Below are 11550 nucleotides of genomic sequence, written 5' to 3' on the forward strand. Positions count from 1 at the left end.
GTGGTGCAAGGAGGGAACACACATGCCATTTCCCAGATTTTCTCCATTCCTGCTGCTCATCACTGCTCTCAGATATCATGGTTAAATCTGGTTTCAAAAGGCAGTCTTTGATTGCATATAACATTTATTTTTTTGCCTGTTTTTGTTTTTCTTTTTTCAGTGCATTTTTTGAGTAATGTTAGGTCACTGAATACATCTAAAAGAGATGAAGTTGACAGGAACAATTTTGGCTTCACACCAATGCACACAGACATTTGAGGAGTGGGAGGAGAAAGGGGTGCCCTGTGGACTACAGATGGGACCCAGACTGAATATAAAGACAGAGGCGCTGGGGAGCGGAGCCACCATCAGGGAGACTCATCCCAGTGACTGCAGCCGAGTCGGTGTTGTCCCTCCCAAGATGAAGCTGCTGCTGCTGTGTCTGGGGCTGACCCTGGTCTGTGCCCAGGAGGGAGGACACCATGAAGTTGTGACAAGCAACTTCGATATGTCAAAGGTAGAGTTGGGGGAGCATAGGGAGTCTGACTTTGGGGGTGGCTATGGGAATACTGAAGCAAGGTGGCCCCACTAAACAGGAAGAGGCTTTGACATGTTAGAGAAAGTGGATAGTTGCTGACTTTGGACTAAGTATATCCACATAACAGTATAACTTTATTATGTGAAGAGGACAACACTTGGGGACCTACATATTTAGTGGAGGGACAATTGAAAGTACCTGACACGTGGTGTCAACTGACCTGAGTTCTCATGCTGTCTTCACATCAGCACTCAGAGTCTGGCCCATCGGGTGGGTTCCCGGAGACTAGTGTCCATGAGGTGCCTTGTTCTCTCTTCCCCCACAGCCATTTTACTGATTTATTGCAGCTCTCAGGGGAGTGGTATACTGTCATGTTGGCATCAGATGTAAAGGAAGTGTTAGAAGAAAATGGTACCCTGAGGATCTTTGTGGAATCCATGCAAAAACTGGCCAACTCGACAATTCTTTTTGAATATCAGAGAAAGTAAGTACAGCACTTTATATTTGGGGTAATAGAACAGAAGATTTCATATGCTCTTGGAGATCTACACACACGTACACACACCAGAACATATACACACATCACAGGCACAAACACACACATGCATGTGTCCACTTACATGGTGGCCCATTATCCAAAATCTTAGTTCCTCATTCGGCACTCTTCCATGGCTCCATGACTTAAATCTCTTCTAGACTCAGAGAGAACTGGTGAGAGGACTAAATTTAAATGGGACTACAGGAGGTGAGGGCGAGTTAACTGGAACCAGACACACGGGATACAGATGGAATGGGAAAGAGCCGGCTCTATCATACCTCTAGGTCATCTGCTTATTCTGTTTTACAGGGAAAATGGAGACTGTGTTAAATTTACTCTGATTTGTCCTCCAACTGAAAGAAATGGTGTATATAGTACTTTCTGTAAGTATAAATAAAAATAAATCTTTATAAATTCTACTTTAAATGGCAAGAAATTTACCAAATCACAATAAGATCACAATCTAATTTTTTTTAAGTTAGAGGAGGGGCTACTGTGATAGACTCCCAATAGTGCCCCAGTCAGGATCCACCTGGGACTCCACATTTGGGATTGATGCTTGAATCAACTGAGCTATCCTCAGTGCCTGAGGCTGATGCGCTAGGACCACGTGAACCATCCTTAGTTCTCATGGCTGACACTCAGACCAATATAACCACTGGTTACAAGAAGGGAAGAGAGAGAGAGTAGGGGGAGAGAGAGAAGAATAGCAGTTGATGGTCACTTCACATCTGTGTCTTGACCAGGGTTCGAACCCAGGATATCCACATGCAGAGCTGACATTCTATCCACTAAGGCAGAGGGTGACAGCCTGGATCCAATTATGATCAAGAATACATAAGTAATATATGTCGGGTCATGTAATTAACAATATCCTCATGTTGGGAGTACCTGTGTGTAAAAACCAATACCTGGCACATAAAGTCATTAAAATAAGATTTCTGCTTGGCCATATGTAACACCAGCAACAGAAGTAAAAAGTAACACAAAATGTATGTTTTTCTGGATAGCTTCTGATTTTTTAATCACTCTGATGGTTTCTGGTGGCTACTGCCACAGCGCATTGCTTGGATGAGAGCGGCGTATCTAGTGTCAGTGGGGCTTATGGACAGGACAGAGACACAGAGATGGCAGAGATGGCTGAGGGTGGTAGGTGAGCCTCACGGAGGATAATAGAAGGTAAGTTGAAGTTGTGGCTGAATTTTCTAGCACTAGTCATTAATGTGTCACTGGTAGTCAATTCTACCCCATAGAAGCACCTGATGAAGCCTAGGGAGATGTAAAGGAGGACATGAGATATCACTAGATCCTGTTCTGTGAAAGATATTGGGTGAAAGTTTCACCTGCTTCCCATGGATCAAAGAGTTCTTAGCTGTGTCCTGTTTCCTCCACAGATGATGGATACAATCTATTTCACATTGTTGAAGCAGTCTATAGTGAATATATTATTTATAATGACAGGATTTTCAAGAATGGTAAAGAAACCCGATACCTGGAGCTTTTCGGTAGAGTATCTTCATGCTAACAGTCACCTTGGAGTGGGCTGGAAACAAAATGCTCTGATCACTTTTATTCTGGGATATCTGTCCTCCTCTGAAGAGAGGTGCTCGCCTTGGGGAATCCCTCAGGCTTAGTGATGGGAAGGTGAATCTCTCTTCATGCCCCAAACGTATTCTTAAAAAGTCCAATTCAAGACCGGTTATACTGCTTATTCCTAACTTCTGCCTAAGCACCAATCACTGCCACCCATTTCCCATCCACCTGTCCCCATGCCATCAAGAGCCTCAACGACCAACACGCAAGACACAACAGCTACTGTCATTGTTTCCACAGGACGAAAACCAGATTTGAGTCCAACTATCAAGAAAAGGTTTGAGGAACTTGGCCTACAACATGGAATTCCTAAGGAAAACATAATGGATGTGACTAATTGGGGTAAGTTTAGCTCTCTGGTTTTATTTTTCTAAATTCCCATGATACTGAGTGGAGACATTTAAGAAAAGAAACACCTCTCTAACCTAATCAGTCCACTCTTCCTTAAACTAGAAAATCCTTTGGTTTCTTGCTGGGAAGTAAATGGGTTGGACAGTGACTTTGCTCTGTTCTGCCTCTGCAGATCGCTGTCTCCACAACCGAGATAGTGATGGTGCCCAGGCTTCCAGGTGAGTAAAATCTGATGGAGAGGGGGTGGCCCAGGGATCACTGCTTTCCAAGACCAATAAAGGCTTATGTTCAAAGATTGCAATGAAAATTATTTGGTCAGGACGCTAGCAGGTTGAGTTTGAAATTTGCAGTAGGGTTTCCTGGGCTCATGACTCACAAGTTCTGTGAATTTTAATGCAAGTGACCTAAGCAATTTAATGGAAAATAATGTTGTATTACCATACAGAATCACTGTGTGGATATCTACCTCAGAAATTGATAACGTCTTCAATATAGTTAGACTTAAAATTTGAAATAGGAAAAAGTATTCGGTGTGAGTATGAAACTCAAACACATGTCTGTGTTTATCAATCTTCCATTCCCCAAAGTTGTGGTCTCACCCAACAATTTGTGGTGATAATGTCTTCCTTTGATCTCTGCACTTCCTTAAGTTCTGATCTGGATATAGACTGACTCACCGTCCAGTTGTTCTCCACCAGGAAAATCGGTTCTGAATTTCCTCATCTGCTTCCTACCTCAGATTTACTGTGGGGCTCTATTTAGATGATATAGGGAAGTCTTAGCAACTATGGCTTTGTAGAGTCAGCATTTAATTAAAGGCAGCTATGGTTATTGCCATTCTTCCTCAATTTATAAAAAATTCCTCAATATTTTTTTTTTAGACAGAGATAGAGAGAGGAACAGATGGGAACAGACAGGCAAGTAGGGAGAGAGATAAGAAGAATCAATTCTTCACTGCAGCACCTTAGTTGTTCACTGATTGCTTTCTCATATGTGTTTTGGTTGGGGTCTCCAGCAGAATGAGTGCCCCTTGGCTCAAGGCAGTGTGACCTTTGGCTCAAGCAGCAACCTTGTGCTTCAGCCAGTGACCTTTGGGGTCATGCCAGCAACCATAGGTTTATGTCCATGATCTCACACACAAGTGGCAACCTTGTGACTTCATCCCTGGGTCCTCTGCATCCCAATCCGATGCTCATTCCAGTGAGTCTTTGCCTTGTCAGGCTACAAAAAACTTTTAATGTGGACAATGGTAGATTCCAGCCTCAGGTCCTTCCATGATTCCTCTTTCTTTTCATAGACTGTGTTTAGGGAGATGTACCATGGAATTAGTCAAAGAAAAAGAGAAATTATCGACTCAATGCCCTCCTCACCCATATTGTGTCAAGTAACAAGTTAGAGTGCTGGTTAATGATTAGTTCTTCACCTTTTTTCTCTATAAAAGAAATTCCATTTGTCTTAGTGGAAACCAGGAAGTGCTTAATGAGTGTCTATGTTTTCTGTCATTTGCTTATTTAGTGCTGTGTGAATCTTCCCTCACTGTGCGCCAGGATCGTCATTGTACGGTCCCCATGTCATTTTGTGACAAGGTGTGTGAACTGGTTTTTATTATTTTCATCCATGAAGGCTTTACCCCTGCATCTTCAAGATATTTCATGATCATCAAGAAAATTCATCAACATGCTAGGAATCAAGTTTTTTTCAAATTTCCGATTCTCTTTGCCAGACTCAGGAGAACTCTGCTATGAATAACACTTTCCTCAACCTGTGAATAAATGATTTATCTTCCAGTCATGTGATCATCTCTGTGTATGTGAGCGTCGTGGGGCTGACACAGCGAATGGGAGGCTTCCTTGGACCTGTACCCAACTAGTCCTCTTGCTCCTCAGTCTTCCCTGAGTCTCAGAATCTCTGTCCCCTGCAGTAATTCTCTGTCCCTGTGAGTGCTGCTTGCCCTTTAAATTGCCTATTTCTTAGTGATCCTATGAAATAAATTGAGACTTGCCCACAATTTGTACTCTCCGGGGATTCTCTCTCTCGATGGGGAGTGAGAGTTACATACTGCTGAGGCTGAGACCAGTCACCATGTGTCAGAACCTGTCCCCACACCCCAGCTTCTCTCCATCACCCATCTCTGACAGAGGTGGCATCCCTCATAACACCATTGTTATCTGTTGTGAGCACGTTCAGTTAGAGGACACATAATGTGAGCTCTAGATGTCCTTAGTGATTTGTACTGGGTGCTGTCGGGGGCATCAAGGAGGCTGAAAGTACTTTACCTCTTATTTTGGAGCCTTTGGGCTTTGAAGAAAGGGTAGTTAAAGTTCTTCCTCCACCTATATATTTATTTTAACTGACATGCTTAAACACAGTGTCAATGCCCTGATCGTGATTCTCAGTGGATAGTATCATCCCGACCCTTTAAGGAAATGATTGGATCCTGGGTCAGGGCAAGTAGAAGAAAGAATCAATAAGTACACTAGTAAATGGAGCAAATAAGTTGAACAACGAGTTGATGTTTCTCTCTCTCTCTCTCTCTCTCTCTCTCTTCTCTCTAGCTTTCTCATTCAACTTCAATTAAAAAATAAACAGTGTGATAGTCACTCTTGGTGGGTGGAACAGAACTACATAGGGTAGGGGTTGTCAGGCACGAGGAATGACTCAGTCATCATGAGCATAAGGTTAGTGACAGAGGTTTCTAGGGATCTGATGCTCCCAGTCTTACTCTGCCTCCATGTCAGGATGTTGGTCAAATAATTTGTAAATATGATATATATATTTGCTTACTTATACTTTGCACTGGGTATGGTGATGTGCTGTAAGTAGGCAGGGTCCTTATACCCTAGCAGGGGTCTCCAAACTTTTTACACAGGGGGCCAGTTCACTGTCCCTCAGACCATTGGAGGGCTGCCAAATACAGTGGTCCTCTCACTGACCACCAATGAAAGAGGTGCCCCTTCCAGAAGTGCAGTGGGGGCTGGATAAATGGCCTCAGGAGGCCGCATTGCGGCCAGTGGACCGTCGTTTGGGGATGCCTGCAAGGCTTAGTTTTAAGATTAAGCCTTTCCCACCCTTTTAATACTAAGATCTTTTCAAAACTAAGCTTTTCCCCACACCCTTGACCAGGGGTCCCCAAACTACGGCCAGCGGGCCGCATGCGGCCCCCTGAGGCCATTTATCCGGCTCCTGCCGCACTTCCGGAAGGGGCACCTCTTTCACTGGTGGTCAGTGAGAGGAGCACATTAACCATCTCATTAGCCAAAAGCAGGCCCATAGTGCCCATTGAAATACTGGTCAGTTTGTTGATTTAAATTGTTCTTTATTTTAAATATTGTATTTGTTCCTGTTTTGTTTTTTTTACTTTAAAATAAGATATGTGAAGTGTGCATAGGGATTTGTTCATAGTTTTTTTTTTATAGTCTGGCCCTCCAACGGTCTGAGGGACAGTGAACTGACCCCCTGTGTAAAAAGTTTGGGGACACCTGCCCTTGACTGTTGCATGATGTGGGGTGGTGCACTCTTATGAGGAATCTCATTATGCATCAGATAAGTGATTTTGCATCAGAGACTTCCTTGTTTGTATATTGGATTAAAGGTTTTGATTTCTACACTATAAAATCAGGCAGAGAGCCCATGCTGGAGGAGAGCAGAGAAAGGCCACATGGAGGAGAGGAGAAGCAGCCAAGATGGTGGAGTGCTGAAGGAGAAGCCAGTTTGTACAGACTTTGTGCAGAGAGAAGGAGATGGGGAACAGAGGTGAATAGGGTTGGTGAGGTAGAAACCTTTGATTCTAGGAAACTTGGATGAGTCATTGGCTTTGGGAGTCCTGAATGGAAAGGGAAGTGTTTTCCCACTGTATGTATTTCTTGCCCGCCGGGTGCAAGCTAAGATTAAAGCTAATGGCCCACCAGTTCTGGGTTTTGTTGTTTCATTACCGTTTGTCCAAATCAAATGCAAACCTGCATGGGTCAGGAGGCTGTGATGGTGGCCGTGGCTACTGGCTTTACACAGGAGAATGAGTTAGCTTTAGGCTTCTTTCTCCTGACTTACACTATTGCCCTAAATTGTTGACAAGTGGCAAAAGGCTATGTGGAAAGCAACCAGTCATATTGGGATGTGTCATTTTATATGATGTCATTTAAGAAACTGACAACATATTCTAAACAAAGTTTGTACGAGCAACATAGAATACAATAACACCTTTTAAAAATACCTCAGTGGGTTGAGGGAGAGGGGCATAAAGAAAACATATAAAGGATGATTTGACTTTGGGTGTTGGGTATACAACATAATTGACTGTCCAAATGATGCGGAGATGTTTTCTACAAATCTATGTACTCTGGATGACCAATGTCACCCTGTTAAATTTGATTGTTCAATAAAATAATAATAATAATACCTCATGATCAAGTGAGATTCATTCTAAAGCACAAGAATGGTTCCACATATGTAAATAGATCAACATAATACACCACATTAAAAAAAAAGAACAACAATCATATGATCCTATCAATAATTCTGAAAAGTTATTTAATAAAATACAGCATGCCATTATGTTTAAAATACTCAATAAAATAAGAATAGAAGGAAAGTACTTCTACATAATAAAGGCCATATATGACAACCATCAGCTAATATCATACTAAATATTGAAAGAAATTAAGGCTTTTTCTTAAAACCAGGAGAAAGACATGGCTACCCACTCTCTCTATTCTTATTCAACATAATTCTGGAAGTCTGAGCCAGAGCAATCAGGCAAGAGAAAGAAATAAAAGGCATCCATATTGGGAAAGAAGTAAAGTATCACTTTTTGCAGATGACATGATCTTGTATATAGAAAACCCCAAAGGCTCCACTAAAAAACTACTAGAAACAATAAACCAACACAGGGAAGTGGCAGGATACAAAATCAATATGCAAAAGTCTATTTCTTTCTCATATGGTAATGATAAAACTTCAGAAAATGACTTAAAAAATACAACCTTTTTTTTATAAAATAAAAATAAACTATACATATCTAAGAGTAAAGTTAAGAAAGGACGTGATAAAGATACATGCAGCCCCATGTTTATTGCAGCATTGTTCACAGTGGTCAAGACATGGAAACAACCAAAAAGTCCTTCAATAGAAGTCTGGATAAAGAAGATGTGGCACATATACCCTATAGAATACTACTCAGCCATAAGAATGATGACATTAGATCATTTACAACAAAATGGTGGGATCTTGATAACATTATATGGAGTGAAATAAGTAAATCAGAAAAAACCAAGAACTACATGATTCCATACATTGGTGGGACATAAAAACGAGACTAAGAGACATGGACAAGATGTGGTGGTTACCAGGGATGGGGGAGGGAGGATGCAGGAGGGAAGGAGGGAGAGGGGAAAGGGGAGGGGGAGGGGCACAAAGAAAACTAGATAGAGGGTGACAGAAGACAATCTGAATCTGGGAGATGGGTATACAACATAATTGAATGACAAGATAACCTGGACATGTTTTCTTTGAACATATGTATCCTGATTTATTGATGTCACCCCACTAACATTAATAAAAATTGATTAAAAAAATAAAATAGGCCCTGGCTGGTTGGCTCAGCGGTAGAACGTCGGCCTGGTGTGCAGGAGTTCCGGGTTCGATTCCCGGCCAGGGCACAAAGGAGAGGCGCCCATTTGCTTCTCCACCCCTCCCCCTCTCCTTCCTCTCTGTCTCTCTCTTCCCCTCCCACAGCGAGGCTCCATTGGAGCAAAGATGGCCCGGGCACTGGGGATGGCTCTGTGGCCTCTGCCTCAGGTGCTAGAATGGCTCTGGATGCAACAGAGCGACGCCCCAGAGGGGCAAAGCATCGCCCCCTGATGGGCATGCCAGGTGGATCCCAGTCGGGCGCATGCGGGAGTCTGTCTGACTGCCTCCCCGTTTCCAGCTTCGGAAAAATGAAAAAAAATAAAATAAAATAAAGAAAAAAAGAAAGGACATGAAGGACCTATATATAGAAAACTACAAAACATTATTGAAGGAAATTGAAAAAGATACAATGAACTGGATAAATATTCCATGTTTATGGACTGGAAGAGTCGACATAGTTAAAAAGACCATATTATCCAAAGCAATATATAAATTTAATGCAATCTTCATCAAAATCCCAATGTCAGGTTTTAAAGAAACAGAACAAAAAATCACCAGGTTTGTGTGAAAACATATACATGCCCAAATAGCCAAAGCAATCACGAGGAAAAAGAATGAAGCCGGAGTATCACCCTACCTAACTTCAAATTATACTACAGAGCCACGATAATGAAAACAGCATGGTATTGGCAGAAACACAGGCTAATATGCCAATGGAACAGAATCGAGATCCAAGAAAAATCCCCACTGGTATATGGACAAATCATCTTTGACAAAGAGCCAAAAACACACAATAAAGAAAAGAAAGCCTCTTTTATAAATAAAGACGGGAAAAAGAGAGAGCCACATGCAAAAAGAATGACACTTGATTACAGTTTGTTCCCATGCACAAAAATTAATTGATAATGGATGAAAGACCTAAATATAAGATCTGAACCAATAAATTACATAGAACAAAACATAGTTATTACATTCATTGACAATGATTGTGGAGAACAATTTATGAATTTGACCCCAAAGGCAAGGGAAGTAAAGGCAAAAATAAATGAGTGGGACTACATCAAACTAAAAAGCTTCTGCACAGCAAAAGAAACTGACAACAAAACAAATAGGCAGCTAACTAAATGGGAGATGATATTTGGAAACAGCAGCTCTGATAAGGAGTTAATATCCAAAATATATAAAAAAAAAACTCCCAAAGCTTAGCAACAAACAAGCAAACAATCCAATTAAAAAATGGGGAGAGGACCCAAACACACCCTTCCTCCAAAATGACATACAAGTGGCCAACAGATATAGGAAAAGATGCTCATCTTCACTTCTTATTTGAGAAATGCAAATCAAAACTACAATGAGATACCACCTCACACTTCTTAGATTGGCTATTATCAACAAGACAGGTAATAACAAGTGTTGGAAAGGCTGTGAAGAAAAAGAAAACCTCATTCCCTGTTGGTGAGAATGCAAATTAGTACCACCATTATGGAAGAAAGCATAGCATTTACTCAAAAATAAGAATAGAAATGCCATATGACCCAGAAATCCCTCCACTGGGTATCTACCCCAAACAATTGAAAACATTGGTACTGTATGTGAAAGACACATGCACCCCATGTTCCATCGCAGTGTTATGCCCAGGCCAGGACATGGAAAGAATGAAAGTGTCCTTCAATAGACGATTGAATAAAGACGATATGGTACATATATCAATGGAGCACTACTCAGCCAAAAGAAATGATGACATAGTGACATTTATGAAAACATAGATCAGCGGTTCTCAACCTGTGGGTCGCAACCCCAGCGGGGGTTGAATGACCAAAACACAGGGGTCGCCTAAAGCCATCGGAAAATACATATTTATTAAATGTTCTCAACCCACTGGGGTTGCGAACCACAGGTTGAGAACTGCTGACATAGATGGATCTTGAGAACATGATACTGAGTGAAATACGTAAATCAGAAAAAGTTAAAACTGTATGATTTCAGACATAGATGGAATATAAAAATAAGACTCATGGACATAGATAAAAGTGAAGTGGTTACTTGAGGGATGGGGACACAGGAGACAGGGTGGGGGAAATAGTGTAAACAAGGACAAATGTATGGTGACTAAAAATGATTTGACTTTGGGTGATAGGTATCCAACATAAACAACAGTTCAAATGCTATAGAAATGTTCACCTGAAACCTATGTACTTGTATTAATAAATGTCAACCTGTTAAATATAATATTCTAAGAGAAAATAAAAAAGAAATCAGACAAGTAATAGCCACAGGGCATGGACTAGGGTTTTCTTGGGAATATTTAGAGCATTACAAACAACAACAGTCAATGCACAGGTGACCACTTGGATGATAGGAAATGGCTGAGGTGCCACAGCTTAGGAAACTACAGCCCAGGGGAGGCACAGACAGACTCTCCACTGCTCCTGGGTCAGGATGGCAGATCGAATTCCCTGTGAAATCTACCCATCAATTTCAAACATTTCCAGCAATGGAAGCATGAAATGTGCCTGACCTGTGGTGGTGCAGTGGATAAAGCATCGACCTGGTCGCCGAATCAAAACCCCAGGCTTGCCTGGTCAAGGCACATACAGGAGTTGATGATTCCAACTCCTCCCTCCTCTCTCTCTCTCTCTCTCTCTCTCTCTCTCTCACTCTCTCCACTCTCTCCTCTCTCTCTAATAAAAATAAAAAAAATAAAATCTATAAAAAGAAAAGAGAGGCATGAAATGTTAAGAACACTCAAAAGCAAGTAGTGAAGACATCATTCAATCAGAAACAGAGCAGAGAAGTTATTTTCAAAAAAAATAAAAAGAAAAGCAGTCTAGTCCACTAGGTTCTGAGTACAGATCTGGGTCACCCATGCAGGGTGGGTCAAAATGGTCAGGCGGGGGGCAGGGGTGAACTGAAAATCCAAAGTACT

General features: G+C 41.6%; 1 pseudogene; it reads left to right on the top strand.

Moving 5' to 3' along the window:
- The first annotated feature begins 310 nt into the window (after window positions 1-310).
- Window positions 311-4537, top strand: LOC136322766 (lipocalin Can f 6.0101-like; annotated as a pseudogene).
- Window positions 4538-11550: the final 7013 nt, after the last annotated feature.

This window comes from Saccopteryx bilineata, chromosome 2, assembly GCF_036850765.1.
Source record: "Saccopteryx bilineata isolate mSacBil1 chromosome 2, mSacBil1_pri_phased_curated, whole genome shotgun sequence".
NCBI lineage: Eukaryota > Metazoa > Chordata > Mammalia > Chiroptera > Emballonuridae > Saccopteryx > Saccopteryx bilineata.